This window comes from Bos javanicus, chromosome Y (genome assembly GCF_032452875.1).
Source record: "Bos javanicus breed banteng chromosome Y, ARS-OSU_banteng_1.0, whole genome shotgun sequence".
In the NCBI taxonomy this organism is placed as follows: Eukaryota; Metazoa; Chordata; class Mammalia; order Artiodactyla; family Bovidae; genus Bos; species Bos javanicus.
In genome coordinates, this window is record NC_083898.1 from 3409668 (window position 1) to 3426039 (window position 16372).

Consider the following 16372-nt stretch of genomic DNA (forward strand, 5'->3'; position numbering starts at 1 on the left):
TGTTTATTTTTGCTTTTATTTCCAATATTCAGGGAGGTGGGTCATAGAGGATCCTGCTATGATGTATGTCGGAGAGTGTTTTGCCTATGTTCTCCCCTAGGAGTTTTATAGTTTCTAGTCTTACGTTTAGATTTTTAATCCAGTTTGAGTTTATTTTTGTGTATGGTGTTAGAAAGTGTTCTAGTTTCATTCTTTTACAAGTTGTTGACCAGTTTTCCCAGCACCACTTGTTAAAGAGGTTGTATTTAATCCATTGTATATTCTTGCCTCCTTTGTCAAAGATAATCTACACTCTTAAGCAAGTGTACTGCAACTCCTGAGACAACATTCTGAAGCACAGGTAGACCAGGAATGCTGTATGTGCTAAACTTAACTCTTCAGCATGCATCTCAACAGTGAAACACACTTTAGACATACCCCTATTAATACAGACCCATGATCTAGAGCAGACATGCTTCAAATACTGAATCTTTGCTTTATATAACTCGTGTGTCATCTCCTGAGATTGTGCTTTTGAGGATTCTCCCCACGACTACTAAAACTGTGCTTTAGAGCAGACATGAAACATAGAGTAGGATGGCACTTTGGACATGCATACATCACCACTGAGTTTGAGATCCAGCATAGAAGTACTGAAACTGCTTAGCTTGAAATCTGGAGGCCACTAGTTTGCTTGCAGTTTAGAACAGGCTATCAGAAGCAATGGCAAAATGCATTCAGCCACTACTGAATGAACACTAGAGCACAGTTCCTACCATTACTGAGCATGTACTCTACCACAAGATGACTAAAACGTCTCAGTTGCATTGTGGAGCATACCTCTTTCCACAACTGAACTTGCATTCTACAGCAAATGTTACACAACGACTGATCTTGTGCTCTAGAATTGACACACCATAAATAATTTTCGTAATATTTGAACCATGTGTCTGGCCAACACTAAATCCATGCTTTAGATCAGCTGTGCTGAAATCACTGAGCTTGCCTTCAGGTGCATGTCTGAACTCACATTTTATAGCACACCTACTGCCACTGTGGATTCTGTGCTCTAAAACTATTGTGAAATGAGAGAACAAGATGGTGGAGCTGTAGGTGGATGTGGACTACATCTCTCCATGGATACATCAAGCATACACCTTCAGACACAGACGAGTAATCAGAACATCAGCTGAAAGCAGACAGGAGTACCTGACCAGTGGAAAAGAATATATAGAACCACACAAAACTCAGTAGGATGAAAGAACTTGGGAAAAAAAGACAGGAGTGTTAGTAGGGCTGGATCTGCCCTGAGTGGGTGAAGGAACTGAAGCAGGGGTCTAATCCCACATTAGGGGAATTGTCTGAACCATAGAATAAGCATTTAAAGCTGAGAGTGAAACAGCTGATCTGTGGAAACCTAGATGTAATGAGAATCAGTGAGTCCTTGCTATAGCCGTACATACCCCAGACAAGGACACATGTCTGCTGAAATGCACAGTGGCTGGAAGCTCGAGTTTAGGGATTCTGGAGCTATTCCTGGGCGAAGGTTGCTGTTTACTGTGTAGAGATGGAGAGAGAAGGTGTGAGGGAAGAGACTGTGGTAGGATACGCCTGTGGAGGATAGTCAGGCAGCCACGGAAGCAAGGTGATATCACTGAGTCACATGTATGGGGGTGGAGCAATCACCATAGCCTCTCTCTCTTCACATGTTGGCATCAGCAGTTACTACAGTAGTGAGGCTGACCCATCAAATGCTGAACACACTGAAATACAGAGCAGGACACCACCCAGGGTGCTCCTTTAGGTGCCTGATGCACAAAACAATGGTAGAACCCCACTCACGATGCTCCTTTCAGTGCCATATGCACTGATCTACAGAGTAGGACCCCAGCCAGGGAGATCTTTCTGTGTGCTAGCACACTGAACAACAGGGAAGGATCTCAGGCAAGGAAGCCTTCTAAGTGTCGCCTGAATGGGTGAAATTAGGAAGAAAGACTGGCCAAAGAGGCCTTCTGATTGCCAGCTACAAGAAGCTCAAAAAAAGACTGATGGGGCCATAGCTCCTGTGGTCTAGTCAGTCTGTGTCCCTGCACCCTGCACATTTGGCACTGCCAGGGTCTCTTAAAGCCAAGCAGCTGCTCCACCTTCACAGTTAACTTACTGGAGAAAAGCTGCCACAGGTTAAAAAAAAAAGAAAGGAAAAGAAAAATCTTGCAACTCTTTGCACAAGATTGCTTCAGTCCTGTCTAACACTTTGTGGGACACATTTCACTGTTACAGAGAACAAGCTCTAAAATACATATACTGGAACAACTGACCTTTTCCAGTCTTGTTGCCACTGCGGAGATTTCCAAACTTGCTGACATATTGAATTCAGCACTTTCACAGCACTATCTTTTAGGATTTGAAATCGCTCAACTGGGGTTCCATATCTCCACTAGCTTTGTTTGTACTGATGCTTCCTAAGGCTCACTTGACTTCATGTTTCAGGATGTCTGGCTCTAGGTGAGTGATCACATCATCATGATTACCTGGATCATGAAGATCTTTTCTGTATACGTCTTCAATCTTTTCTGTATAGATTCTTGCTACCTCTTCTTAATATCTTCTGCTTCTGTTAGGTCCATGCAATTTCTGTCTTTTATTGTGTCCAAGAAGGAAATGGCAACCCACTCCAGTGTTCTTGCCTGGAGAATCCCAGGGACAGCGGAGCCTGGTGGGCTGCCGTCTATGGGGTAACACAGAGTCAGACACACTGAAGTGACGCAGCAGCAGCAGTTGCATGAAATGTTCCCTTGGTATCTCTAATTCTCTTGAAGAGATCGCTATTCTTTCCCATTCTATGGTTTTCCTCAATTTCTTTGCATTGATCACTGAGGAAGGCTTTCTTATCTCTCCTTGCTATTCTTTGGTAATCTGCAGTCATATGGGTATATCTTCCCTTTTCTCCTTTGCCTTTTGCTTCTCTTCTTTACTTAACTATTTGTAAGGCCTCCTCAGACAACCATTTTGCCTTTTGCATTTCTTTTCTTGGGGATGTTCTTGGTCACTGCCTCCTGTACAATTTCATGAACCTCCATCTGTAGTTCTTCAGGCACTCTATCAAATCTAATCTGTTTAATCTTTTGTAATACCCACTGTATAATCAATCATAAGGGATCTGATTTAGGTCATACCTGACTCATCTAGTGGTCTTTCCTACTTTCTTCAATTTAAGTCTAAGTCTATAACATTAGTCACACAAATACTGAGCTTCCACTCTGAACCTTCCTTCTTACAAGTATTTGTCCAACATTTTAGAGCACTTTTGCTGCACCTATTTATTGTCACTCTGAAACACATGTACCATCACTCCTGAAAGGATGCTCAAGTGCATGCATTTAACTCCTACTGAATCTCTGCTCCAGAGTAGGCATGCCGATCTACTAAGCTTGCATTCTGCCACATACATCTTCCGCTGCAAATACGTAGTTGCAATCTCAAGCTTATCTTCTTTGACTTTCAGCTTTTATACCAGCACACATGTTCTGACCCTCCTAAGTACACTTTGTTGAGTAGGTATTAAAAAGCTGTTGAGGTTGCATTCTGGAGCATGTCCCTGCTATATTTGAACACATTTTTTATATTTCTTTTTAAAATGATTTATTTTAATTGGAATAGAATTACTATGTATTACAGTGATGGTTTTTGACATATACATCAACATGAACCACCCACATGAAAACATGTGTGTCCCTATCCTGAACACAACTCAAACCTCCCTTGTTACCCCATGCTTCTGGGTTCTTCCACAGCACAAGAGTTGGGTGCATCTTTCATGCATTGAACTTGCACTGGTTATCTCTTTTATATATGGTAATATACCTGTTCCAATGCTATGTTCTCAAATCATCCCATCCTTGAACTCTCCCATTGAGTCTAAGAGTCTGTTATTTATATATGGATCTTCTTTACTAGCCTCCATGTAGGGTCATTGTTACTGTCTTCCTAAATCCCATTTATATGCATTAATAAGCAATATTTGCCTCTCTCTAACTTTTTTCACTCTGAATAATAGGCTGTAGGTTGAACTGCCTCATTAAAAGTGCCACAAATATATGCCTTACTGTAGCTGAGTAATATTCCTTTTGTATATATACCACAACTTCCTTATATATTCATCTGCTGATGTGCATCTAGATTACTTCCATGTCATAGCTATTGTAAAGAGAATTGCAATAAACATTGGGGTACATGTGTTATGTTCCATCCTAATTCCCTCTGGGTATATGCAAAGAAGTGGGGTTTCTGGGTCATATGACAGTTCTAGTCCAAGTTTCTCAAGGAATCTCCAAACTGTTCTGAATACAGGTTGTACCAGTTTGTGTTACGGGCAACAGTGTATTAGGGTTAACTTTTCTCCACAGCCTTTCCAGGATTTCTTGCTTGTAGAATTTCTGGTGATGGCCACTCTGAACAATATGAGACGACCATTCATTATAATTTTAATTTTCATTTATCTAATGATGAATGATGTTAAGCATATTTCATGTGTTTATTATCCATCCATATGTCTTCTTTAAACAAATGTCTATTTAGGGCTTTTGGCCCCTTTTAATGATGCTGTGAAAGTGCTGCACTCAATATGCCAGCAAATTTGGAAAACTCAGCAGTGGCCAAAGGACTGGAAAAGGTCAGTTTTCATTCCAATCCCACAGTAAGGAAATGCCAAAGAATGCTCAAATCACCACACAATTAAACTCATCTCACATGCTAGTAAAGTAATGCTTAAAATTCTCCATGGCAGGCTTCAGCAATATGTGAACCGTGAACTTTGAGATGTTCAAGCTGGTTTTACAAAAGGCAGAGGAACCAGAGATCGAATTGCCAACATCTGCTGGATAATGGAAAAAGCAAGAGTTCCAGAAAAGCATCTATTTCTGCTTTATTGACTATGTGAAAGCATTTAAGTGTGTGGATCACAATAAACTATGGAAAATTTCTGAAAGAGATGGGACTACCTGACCTGACTCTTGAGAAACCTATATGCAGGTCAGGAAGCAACAGTTAGAACTGGATATGTAACACATATTGGTTCCAAATAGGAAAAGGAGTACTTCAAGGCTGTATATTGTCACCCTGCTTGTTTAACCTATATGCAGAGTAAATCATGAGAAACGCTGGACTGGAAGAAGCACAATCTGGAATCAAATTTGCCAGGAGAAATATCAATAACCTCAGATATGCAGACGACACCACCCTCCTGGCAGAAAGTGAAGAGGAACTAAAATGAAAAGTGAAGAGGAACTAAAATGCCTCTTGATGAAAGTGAAAGAGGAGAGTGAAAAGTTGGCTTTAAATTCAACTTTCAGAAAATGAAGATCATGGCAAATGATTCAGAAAATGAAGATCCTGGCAACTGTTCCCATCACTTCATGGGAAATAGATGGGGAAACAGAGTCAGACTTTATTTTGGGGGCTTCAAAATCATTGCAGTTGATTACAGCAATGAAATTAAAAGACGCTTACTCCTTCGAAGAAAAGTTATGACCAACATTGATACCATATGCAAAAGGAGAGACATTACATTGCCAACAAAGGTCTACCTAGTCAAGGCTATGGTTTCTCCAGTAGTCATGTATGGATGTTAGAATTGGACTGTGAAGAAAGCTGAGAGTGGAATAATTGATGCTTTTCAACTGTAGTGTTGGAAAAGACTCTTGATCCAAGGAGATCCAAGCAGTCCAAACTACAGGAAATTAGTCTGGGGTGTTCTTTTGAAGGAATTATGCTAAGGCTGAAACTCCAGTACTTTGGCCACCTCGTGTGAAGAGTTGACTCGGAAAGGACTCTGATGATGGAAGGGATTGGGGTCAGGAGGAGAAGGGGACGAGAGAGGATGAGACGGCTTGATGGCATCACTGACTTGATGGACGTGAGTTTGAGTGAACTCCGGGTGTTGGTGATGGAGAGGGAGGCCTAGAGTGCTGCCATTCTTGGGGTTGGATACGACTGAGCAACTAAACTGAACTGAACTGAAGCAACTAACAGAGAATTAATCTCAAAAATATACAAGCAACTCCTGAAGCTCATTTCCAGGAAAATAAACGACCCAATGAAAAAATGTTCCAAAGAACAAAACAGACATTTCTCCAAAGAAGACATACAGAGGGCTAACAAACACATGAAAAGATGCTCAACATCACTCATTATCAGACAAATGCAAAGCAAAACCACAATTAGGTACCATTTCATGCCAGTCAGATTGGTTGTGCTCCAAAAGTCTCCAAGCAATAAATGCTGGATTGGGTGTGGAGAAAAGGGAACCCTCTTACATTGTTGGTGGGGCCAGCCACTATGGAGAACACTGTAGACATTCCTTTAAAAAAAAAAAAAAAAACCTGGAAATAAAACTGCCATACGACCCATCAATCCCACTGCTGGCATACACACAAAGGAAACCAGAATTGAAAGAGACACGTGTACCTCAATGTTCATCACAGCACTGTTTCTAATAGCCAGGACATGGAAGCAACCTATATGTCCACCAGCAGATGAATGGATAAGAAAGCTGTGGTACATACATACAACGGAGTATTACTCAGCCTTTGAAAAGAATACATTTCAATCAGTTCTAATGAGGTGGATGAAACTGAAGCCTATTATACAGAATGAAGTTAGCCAGAAAGAAAAACATCAATAGAGTAAACTAATGCATATATGTGGAATTTAGAAAGATGGTAACAACAACCATGTATGATAGAATGCAAGAGACACAGGTGTATAGAACAGTCTTTTGGTCTCTGGGAGACGGTGAGGGTGGCATGATTTGGGAGAATGACACTGAAACATGTATATCATATGTCAAACAAACCACCAGTCCAGGTTCAAAGCATGATACAGGATGCTTGGGGCTGGTGCACTGGGATAACCAGCAAGGATGGTATGACGAGGGAGGTGGCAGAGGGGTTCAGGATGGGGTGCACGTGTACACCAGTGACACATTCATGCTGATGTATGGCAAACCAATACAATCAATATTGTAATGCAATTAGACTCCAATAAAATAAATATATTTATATTGAAAATTTAAAAATTAAAATTGTGTCCAATGTGAGGAGAGGCATTCTTTGAACAATATCTCAAAGTAAATGAGAGTTGCGATTTTAGTAGTGGAAGATGAGCTAGATTAAAGGAAAGCTTTTCAGCGAACAGGATCTGAATTGTTCAGCTAGAAAGTTATTAAGTAATGTAGGGTAATGTAGGGCTTGTTTGTTCATTTAAGATCTTGGAAGTAAGCAATGAGTTTGGCCACCTAAATAATGTTGCATAAAATTATATTTTGACATATATACACCTGTGTGTGCATGAGTGTGTGTATAAAAAAAAGTGCAATGGCTTTTAATTCGTGTTAGGTATAATATAAATTGAAAAAATTAAAACCCAAATGTAGAAAGATTAAGGTTGGTGAATATATGTAAGTAGAAATACATCAAAATATGTTTTCTTGGCTGCATGTAAAATATGAGGACTCTTTTATATCCTCAACTCTGTGCTTTTAATAAAGATTTACCAATTTTCAAATGTTTGTCCAGCTTATGACAAAAACAGACAGATATATATAAATACCAAGCTTAGACTTCAGAATTATTTCCAATTCCATGTTCCATCTCAACAGGAAATAGCCAAAGTTGTTGCTAACTCAAACATTCCAAGAGCTGGAAAAGCCGAAAAAGAAACCGAACCTGCAACTGAGATTTTCTGTCACATTTATGATTGAGCTCTAAGTCCAACACTTTATTTCCTTTCGTGTTCTAAGCAGTCCCTAATTAAGACCGAAAAGTATGAAAACCGAGAGAAAGAGGTAGGAGATTGTAGACCTCCTCATGTTCAATTTCAAGCCAGTCAGAATGGCTGCGATCCAAAAGTCTACAAGCAATAAATGCTGCATAGGGTATAGAGAAAAGGGAACACTCTTATACTGTTGGTGGGAATGCAAACTAGTACAGCCACTATGGAGAGCAGTATGGAGATTCCTTAAAAACCTGGAAATAGAACTGCCTTATGATCCAGCAATCCCACTGCTGGGCATAAACTCTGAGGAAACCAGAACTGAAAGAGACACATGTACCCCAGTGTTCATCACAGCACTGTTTCTAATAGCCAGGACATGGAAGCAACCTAGATGTCCATCAGCAGATGAATAGAGGAGAAAGCTGTGGTACATATGCACAATGGAGTATTAGTCAGCCATTAAAAAGAATACATTTCAATCAGTTCTAATGAGGTGGATGAAACTGGAGCCTGTTATACAGAGTGAAGTAAGCCAGAAAGAAAAACACCAATACAGTATACTAACGCATATATATGGAATTTAGAAAGATGCTAACAAAAACCCTGTGTACGAGACAGCAAAAGAGACACTGATGTATAGAACAGTCTTATGGACTCTGTTGAAGAGGGAGAGGGTAGGAAGATTTGGGAGAATGGCATTGAAACATATGTAATATCATGTGTGAAATGGGTTGCCAGTCCAGGTTTGATGCACCATAGTGGATGCTTGGGGCTAGTGCACTGGGACGACCCAGAGTGATGGTATGGGGAGGGAGGAGGGAGGAGGGTTTAGGATGGGGAACACATGTATACCTGTGGCGGGTTCATTTTGATATTTGGCAAAACTAATACAATTTGTAAAGTTTAAAAATAAAATAAAATTAAAAAAGAAAAAAAATGGTAACTCTGAATATGAGGCAGCAAAATAGACACTGATGTATAGAACAGTCTTTTGGACTCTTGGGAGAGGTAGAGGGTGAGATGATTTGGTAGAATGACATTGAAGCATGTATAATATCATGTATGAACGAGTCACCAGTTCAGGTTCGATGCACGATACTGGATGTTTGGGGCTGGTGTGCTGGGACGACCCAGAGGGATGGTATGGGGAGGGAGGAGGGTTCAATATGGGGAACACATGTCTACCTGTTGCAGATCCATGTTGGTGAATGGCAAAACCAGTACACTATTGTAAAGTTAAAAAAATAAAATACACACAAAACAATAAAAAAAAGTAATTTTAAACAGTGAGGCTAGAAAAGACAGAATCTAAGGATAATAATCAAGTGATAGAGAATAATAATGATTTAGCCATTAGTCAAATTCAAGGGTCTTTAGTTCCTCCTCAAGGGCCATCAATAACATCCTGAGCATTATCCTATGAACAGTTTTAGAGATGCCAAAGCCCCAGCCAGGCTGAAAGTTAAGTACAGAGACCACAGAGTAGTTGAAACCAGACAGTTAAAAGATTTTATTGCAGAGGCCAGTAGACCAATTTTGCTTGGGTAACAGTACTGAATATGAAAAATGTGTGTATAGAAGGGTGATAAATCACTTTTATTTCAGAAACCAAGTAGATTTATTGATGTGATTTTTCTGTGTAAAAATTCTTTAGGAATGAGATTTTGCATGCTTCATGGTTTTGGTTACGATTTCTGTAAGCAGGCTGTATTTTTAAGTTGATGCTGAAGTAAACCCTAGCTGAACATCACCTTTCAATGGCTAGGAGACCAGTGATTTTGTGATGTCACAGCTACCCTTTGATTGCTAGGAGACAAGTGATTTTGTGATGTCACAGCTACCCTTCGATTGCTAGGAGACCAGTGATTTTGTGATGTCACAGCCTTTTGACTTTGAGGACCTCTGTGATGGTCTAGAGAGTTTCTCTCTGTTGGCCAGCCAAGCAATTTTTGAAGTTGCGGTCAGTAAAATCAGAGAAATGAGAAAAGTATCTGAAGAAAGATTTCTCTGAGATGGCATATATTCCTTCAGAAATTCAAGATGGGCCTCCTAAGGATGAATCAACTGATTCAGAAACCTCCATTAGATCTTTGTATGATTATACACTTACTAGGGACTCAGTTTTGAGATCTATGATTGAAGAATATGCTTTTCAGGCTTTGTCTGAGGATCTTGTGATAAAAAGGCCATGCTACAAATATTCTGTATCTGAAACAGATGAGGTGACTAATTTTCTTTCACTCACCTTTCCACAAAAACTTTGGAATATAGTTGAAAGTGATCAGTTTGAATCTATTTGGTGGGATGAGAGAGGCACATGTATAGTGATCCACGAAGAACTCTTTAAGAAAGAAGTCTTGGAAAGAAAGGCACCTTTCAGAATATTTGAAACCAAGAGTATGAAGAGTTTAATTCGACAGCTTAACCTTTATGGATTTAGTAAAAAGCGACAAACTTTTCAAAGATCTGCTTCACTACCTGTCTTTCTGGAAGAAGAAAACAACATCTCTCTTTTGAGTAAGGTATTCCAACATTTTCACTTATTGGCAATATGTAATATGAAATCATGTGACCTAGAAAGCACGTTTACATATGTAGCTAAAATAGAATTTAAACTTGAGCTAACAAATCGTTAAAAAGTTTTATTTTTTGAAGTTGAGAACAGCTGGATATGTTAAAATATTGGATGTTTGACAAACTTTCCTAGCACTGTGAAACCAGATATAAGTCCTGAAGCAACTTAAAGTGGTATTTACTGTATATATAAAATATATTTTTCATTGAGGATCATATTCTTTCTAACATGTTACCTATTAAACTACTAATGGAGGTGTTTTATTTGATGTTATTTAGTTGGTTTCATTAAAGGAATACATTTTTATAATTTAGCTTTACTTGTCAGTTTTACTTTGGTTTATAAAGAAACTAAATAATGTAATCCTTTGATTTTAGTTACAGACCTACTATAATCCAAATTTCAAAAGAGGTCATCCTCAACTTTTATTAAGAGTGCAAAGAAGAGTTGGGATTAATAATGTGTCTCAAATATCTTCATTAGTGCAAGATAACAAGAAGCATGTTAAAGCAAGTGTCAACGAAGATGATCGTAACTCTGAATTTATTCCAGAAATTAGTAGAGAGAGCGCATTTTCAGCCTCCACAAGTTTACGTGTGCCTTTCATATAAAAGCCTCATACCATCCAGATTGTCACTAATACAAATGCCCTATCTCCATGTGACTTACCTAACCCATCACCAATATCAGTCAGACAAACAGAACAGATTGTGGTAGATCAACCTGCTGTTTTAAAAAAGTTGAGCATTTTTAATTGGCATTCACATAGCAGCTACACTCAAGTAAATGGCCACGTTGAGGACTTTGCTACTACAACTACATCTACTTCTCAGAACCACATTGTATCCCCATTACAGAGCACTTATTCTGGACTGATGGTGGAGCCTTCTAAATTTCCAGTCAGGCATAGCGATATGTCAGGCCATGACAATCCTTTTCCTAACCTGCAAGAGACAGGCAACTCGTGGTTCTCAGTGCCAACAAGCACTTATACATCTGCTTCCTCTCTTTCAAGTCAACTGATCAACAATCATCATTATATGAAAACCATGCTAATTAAAACTGACCTATCAAATACGTGTCAGGTTATGGAGCCTAAGGAAGATTGAACGTTACTTTGGGAGATGTCAACAAATACCTACAATTCCTGTATTTGAACAATAAATTTACATGTTCATCTTCATAGTTTCATTTTCTCTTTTCAAACAAAGAAGAGTAAAATGAGGCTTTACTTCAATGGTTGGCTATTTTACTGAATGGTATTCCAAACTCTTCAGTTCAAGAAAGCATTTGTTATGCATCCTAGGTAAATGACACCTGATATAATATTTGTAAGCAAGAAAATGAGAAGCAAGGGAAAAGAGGTAATGGATGTAAAGTGATTTCTGAAATCATCCCTGCTGAAATGAAGGGGTGTCTAAATTAGGATGGTATGGGTGAAGAAAGAGATGCAAATAAAATTAGATAAATAAAAATACACAGTATGATCTTCAGCACATTCACATATTATATTCTATTAGTTACTGGTAGAGTCTTAAAAGATGAGACAGCAGATTGTTTTCATTATAGAAATTCATTTCATCCTTGAAAATACTGATATTGTAGCACATCCAAAATCATGATCACAATTATACCATCACTGTGATACCAAAGATAGCATGACATAATCAGTGACTCTACCATTGTCATCACAAGATATGTACTTTACAAGTGGTATTCTATAGGGTCATTTTTGCGCTGCTGTCCTTAAGCCATGTCTCTATTTCCTGACACCAAGATTCCACCCTATAATTTCAAATGCATGTTTAGATGTTGCTTATCTGTCCCCATAGAGACAGAATAAATTCCTGGTGTTTACTGCAGCACATCAGCATGGTTACAAAGTTCTTGGAAGACATGATACCTGTTTTCCTTAGTAATTTCATTATCTTTCTCTTCTGAAGCTACAATCACAAATTATTTTCAGTTATGCTAATCCCTCAGAGAAGGTGATGGCACCCGACTCCAGTACTCTTGCCTGGAAAATCCAATGGACGGAGGAGCCAAGTAGGCTGCAGTCCATGGGGTCGCTAAGAGTCAGACATGACTCAGAGACTTCACTTTCACTTTTCACTTTCATGCATTGGAGAAGGAAATTGTAACCCACTCCAGTGTTCTTGCCTGGAGAATCCCAGGGATGTGGGGGCCTGTTGGGCTGCCATCTATGGGGTCGCCTAGAGTCGAACACAACTGAAGTGACTTACCTAACCTTACCTTACCTTATGCTAAGCGCCTTCTAACAACTTTGTCTCAACTATTTCTTGCGGTTGGAAGGAACTACTGTTTGCCCTCCTACGAAGTAGAGTACAGATATTTTCAATGTGTTTTGGGTCTACCCTCTTTATGTATCTTTCACATCAGCTGAAACATAGAGCCTGAAAATGACACATTTTAAGTGCTTATTGAATTATAAATAAAGAAATGTAATAACCAATCAAATGCTCTACACATTACTCAACAACATTCTATAACCTGCACTACTATCATAATTCACCTTTCCTATTTACTGAGAAAATTTTCCAAGTTGATAAATATTTATTTTATTTACATGGATGTAAGAATTCTCAGGAGGCATGTATTCCGATGTTTGGAAGAATATTCCACGTTTTGATGTGACTTTTTGTGTGTGTGTCGTTTTGTTGTGTCAGTCAAAGTCTTTGGCATAGTCAAATAAGAGTAGCTGCTTTCCTGGAGTTCTCTTGCCTTTTGGAGGACCCAACGGGTGTTGACAATTGAATCTCGGGTTCCTCTGCCCTTTATAAATCCAGCTTGAACATCTGGGAGCTCATGGTTCCCATTCTGTTGAAGCCTGGCTTGGGGAATTCTGAGCAATTCTTTGCGAATGCATTAGATTCGTGCAAATAACTGGTAGTTTGGATATTCTTTGGATCACCCTTCTATGCGGTTGGAATGAGAACTGACCATTTCCAGTCCTCTGGCCACTGCTGAGTCTCCCAAATTTGCTGGCATATGGAGGGCAGCACATTCATATCATCATCTTTTAGAATTTGAAATATCTCAACTGAATTCCATCACCTCCACAAGCTTTGTTTGTCGTTATGCTTCCTAAGTCCCACTAGACTTCACATTCCAGGACATCGGGTCCTCAGGTGAACGATCACACCATCGTGCTTAACTGGGTCATGAAGATCTTTTGTGCACATTTCACCTGTGTATTCTTCCTACCTCTTAAAGTTTCTGCTTTGGTTACATCCGTACCATTTCTGTCCTTTATTGTGCCCATGATTGCATGACATTTTCCCTTGGTATCTGTGATTTTCTTGAAGAGATCAGTAGGCTTTCCAATTCTATTGATTTGCTTTATTTATTGGCATTGATAACTGAGGATGGTTTTACCTCTCCTTGCAATTCTTTGGGGATCTTCATCCAAATGTGTATAGTTTTCTTTTCTTTTCTTTCTTTCTTTTTTTTATGTGCTATCCAGATTTATTATTATATAAATACAGATTGAGAGGAAACACTTAATATTTATTTTCTATTTCAACACATGTTACAAATTGATTAAAATAATAAATAAAAATATTTTGCCTTTTAAAATAAAATAAAAACGTTTATAGGTATTGCAAAATTGTCCTTTAACAGGGGCTGGCAGGAAGAATCATGAAAACGTTCCAGAAGTAGTGGCAATAGTTACACAACACTGTGAATGTTCATTTTTCTCTCTAAAGTTTGCTTTTTTTATTTTATTTTTTAATTTTACAATATCGTATTAGTTTTACCATATATCAAAATAAATTTTCCACCGTATACATGTGTTCCCCACCCTGAAACCTCCTTCCTCCTCCCTACCCATACTATCCCTCTGGGTCATCCCAGTGCACCAGCCCCAAGCATCCAGTATTGTGCATGAAACCTGGACTGGCGACTCGTTTCATATATGATATTATACATCTTTCAATGCCATCTCCCAAATCATCCCACCCTCTCTCTCCCACAGAGTCCAAAAGACTGTTCTTATACATCAGTGTCTCTTTCACTGTCTCATCTCAGTGAACTCCGGGAGTTGTTGATGGACAGGGAGGCCTGCCGTGCTGCGATTCACGGGGTTGCAAAGCGTCTGACTTGACTGAGGGACTGATCTGATCTGATCTGATACAGGGTTATAGTTTACTTTCCCCCCTTTTTGTTTAGCTTTGCTCCTCTTCTCAGCTCTTTGTGAGGCCTAATAACTTTACCATTTTTCATTTCTTTTTCATGTGGATGGTCTTGATCACTTTTTCCTATACGATATCACTAACCTCCATCCATAGGTCTTCAGGCACTCATCTGTCAGATAGAATCCCCTGCATCTATTTATCAATTCCACTGTATAACCATAAGCGTTTGATTATACATTTGTAAAATAAATTAATTCCCTATTTCTTGTAGGGAAATCTTCACCCAGATTTTTATCAAAGAAATACAGAAAACTCTATATGGTATTCAGGATATACATGAAATATAGCTGTTTGATGTTTGCGGTTTAGCTCAGATCTTAATTTCTGAATGACGGGAAATTCTCTTTCATGTGTACAAATCTGGAAAATGTTTCACATGTGAACAATTGAGAATTCATATTTCATATGAGAACATTTCTCCCCAGATTGTCAAATGGGAAATACACAGAATTCCGAATCTCATATCAGAATACCTTCCAAACATTCTTGATGAAAAGATAGAGAATTTCAGAGCCCAAGCATGAAAATCTGTGGGAAAATTCTATATTTCTTGTAGGAAAATTAACACAGGTTTTTCAAATGTGAAATAGACAGTATTCAATATTTCATGAAGGAAAGACCTCACAAATATTTTCAAATTACAAATATGAAAAAAATTCATGTTTCTTGTGACCATGTGTGGATATGTGAAACAGACATTTTTGTATTTCCTGTCAAAGAATCTGCATCCATATTTTCATAACTCTAATGTAAAAAAATTCCACATTTTCTGCAGAATATTTCGTGTCCGTACATTCATGTATGATGTACAGAGAATTCGTACTTTACGTTGGAAAATCTTTCTCCAGATTTGTATATGTGAATAATGGAGAATTTCATGTTTCACACCCTGAAATCTTTATCTAGGTTTTCATATGTGAAACTGAGAATTTCATCTTTTATGTAGGACTATCTCATTTCAGATGTCTATATTTGAAACAGATAATACTTTCATCAAGAGGCGCCTTAATTATTATATTTCTTCTGTCATTTTGGTGTTGTCACTGGGATAACTAAGGTTATTCATATCTCCCACATAAATTCGGTTTCTAACTTGAGATTCATCTAGATTTTTATTTTTTCATGGTGTTCTCTGCACAGAAGTTAAGCAACTGTATATAGTTTGGACTTGTTCCATTCCCGATTTTGAATCAGTTCATTGTCCCCTGTCAAATTCTAACTGCTGCACCTTTACTAGCATACACGATTCCTAGGAAACATATAAGGTATTCCTGTATTCTTATCTCTAAGGATTTTACAAAATTATGTTTCTTTCTTTCTTTCTTTCTTTCTTTCTTTGGTTTGTGTGTGATCCACAGTGTCCAAGTCATTAGCAGAGACAGTTAAGCAGATATAGATGATTGTATGCTATCTCCTTGCTTATTCTGTGATACAAACATCAATTCATGTGTACCTCTTATGATTAAATAACTAACTACACACTTCCTGGTTTGTTTTTTTTTAATTTTATTTTTTTGGTCATTGTTGTCATTTTCTCTCTTTTTTCAAGTAGTCAAGTACCAACTGGTAATTTCCTATGAACTTGCCATCTTATTATACAATAATTAAATTATGCCCATGGAAGTCTCACCTTTGATATCTACTGAATGGAATTGCGCTTTGAGATCTGAAGTTAGACATTTGTACTCTGGGAAAATGTCAGGAAAGTTTCAAAAATAGCTAGAGATATTCAAGTGCTGCCTTTTTGAGCCCTATTATGCTATTATATTTTATGTGGAAAGTTCTGCATTTCTTCATGCTGATGACAATTCCTCATTAAGAGAAATTT

At 38.3% G+C, this 16372-nt stretch overlaps 1 pseudogene; it reads left to right on the forward strand.

The window, feature by feature from the left end:
- Window positions 1–9652: 9652 nt before the first annotated feature.
- On the forward strand, window positions 9653–11510 carry LOC133243888 (heat shock transcription factor, Y-linked-like; annotated as a pseudogene).
- Window positions 11511–16372: the final 4862 nt, after the last annotated feature.